The sequence below is a fragment of the Sinocyclocheilus grahami genome, unplaced genomic scaffold (genome assembly GCF_001515645.1).
Source record: "Sinocyclocheilus grahami isolate Dianchi unplaced genomic scaffold, SAMN03320097.WGS_v1.1 scaffold1627.1, whole genome shotgun sequence".
In the NCBI taxonomy this organism is placed as follows: Eukaryota; Metazoa; Chordata; class Actinopteri; order Cypriniformes; family Cyprinidae; genus Sinocyclocheilus; species Sinocyclocheilus grahami.
This window is the reverse complement of record NW_015506806.1, coordinates 177,468-179,108: the sequence shown is the minus strand read 5'-3', so window position 1 is coordinate 179,108 and position 1,641 is coordinate 177,468. Positions and strand designations below refer to the sequence as shown.

Sequence of the window (1,641 nt, the reverse complement as noted above, 5' to 3'; positions counted from 1 at the left end):
TGCACGATGCAAAAATAGATTCAAATTTCTATTACCTAGATCTCTGTGTTAAAACTGAGTTAGTGTGGGAGTTTTCACCACATGGCACTCACAAACGTCCTGCTCCTCATAGGATTGCTGGGATGGGTATGGCATGCATTGAGAAACGGTGCCATGAGAGATTGTGCTTTATGACACATAAAGCGTCTTTGGTCACCAGATAAGTATATTAAATTGCTTCCTAATGCTGATATTTAAAAACGTTCTTCATGCAAAGTAATTTACAGTACACTAATTGTAGGGACAGTCCCTCTGGAATATCCTGCCAGTGTCTTGCTCAAGGGCAGGATTGTAGATTTAGTAATTCCCAACTCTAGAGACGCCTTTGCTCTGTTGCACAACCCAACTACTTAATCATTAGGCTGAAAAAACACCTTATAACATCCATCTCCCTTCATAAAAAGCAAAACCGTTTGAGTTAATGAAGTTTGAGTTAACAAAGTGGAATGCATTTGGGTAATATAGATATTGGGATGAAGATATTAGCATCCATTTTCTAGGTATTTTATTATAATTTAGCTTTAACTCAACAGCAATTCACAAGTGTGATTTCCCAAAATGTTTTGAGGGGAATTTATCCTCTACTTGGAGGCTTGTGTGAAGTCAATGCACTTTTTAAACAGATGCAGTAGATTTCCCCATTTCCTGAGGGGTGTTTGTAGCAGGCCGTAGCACTTCCCATCGAAACAGCTGTTATCTCTCCGTTCTCTCCGAGGGAAAAGCTCTTACATAGACTGAGAAGGTCTATTTGTTATTTCTGTCATCCACTGGCCAGTGGGTGAAAAGGTGGGGGTGGAAAGCTGCATCATTGCTCCATCTGTAATATAATTGGAGCATAACAGACTACATTAAGGTCCAAATGGTTATGCGGGAATTATGCAAGCGCCGTTCGCACGACCCTGGGCGTGCCAGCTCAGCACGGTCAAAACGTTTGCGACCTCTGCGTGAATGCAGTGGCACAAGCTCAGCAAATCGAGCATGGCCGATTCATCTGAAATGAAATGACAGATTGGGAGGACAATATCACAGGACAGATGCTCAGAGTGTCTGCGCCGCGGGCCGTGAGAGACCAAAAAACATCAGCGTGCGATGCTGAGAGATCTAGACGGAAGATTGGTGGCTCAGACATAAAATGAGCCCCAGGAGTCAAAGTTTAAGTTGTACCAATGGAGGAAAAAAAAGGTTGTGGCATAAACAAGACTTCAGAAAGAAGCATAGCTGCCCACTTACAGTACATGATTTTGCTCTTCTATGATAAACAAATGCAGAGCGAAGAACTCAAACATTGTATTATAACATCCCATTGCACAAATCCCAGAGGCCTTGTATTTAATGCTTTTAAAGCGTATTGTAAGATAGATCGTACTACAAACAGAAATTATACTTCAAATGCAGTGAACCTTGATCAGGAGAGCTGTGCAATTAATTTTCTTAAAAAGTAAAAGTTTGATTAATGAACAATTGTAGCAACTACACAGCAGCATGCTAGCAATCACTCAGCAAAGCAACATGCCGATAAACATTCATAACACAAGCAACCGCATATATATACATATACAGTACATACAGGTGCATCTCAATAAATTAGAATGTCGTGGAAAA

The 1,641-nt window shown here is 40.8% G+C and overlaps 1 long non-coding RNA gene across 2 annotated transcripts in view; it reads right to left on the bottom strand.

The window, feature by feature from the left end:
* Positions 1-610: 610 nt before the first annotated feature.
* LOC107571657 (uncharacterized) overlaps positions 611-1,641 on the bottom strand; it is a 9,055-nt gene continuing 8,024 nt past the window's right edge. For both annotated transcript variants that reach the window (XR_001607216.1, XR_001607217.1), the window contains exon 3: positions 611-856. This is a non-coding gene — a long non-coding RNA (uncharacterized lncRNA). The remainder of the gene's footprint in view (positions 857-1,641) is intronic.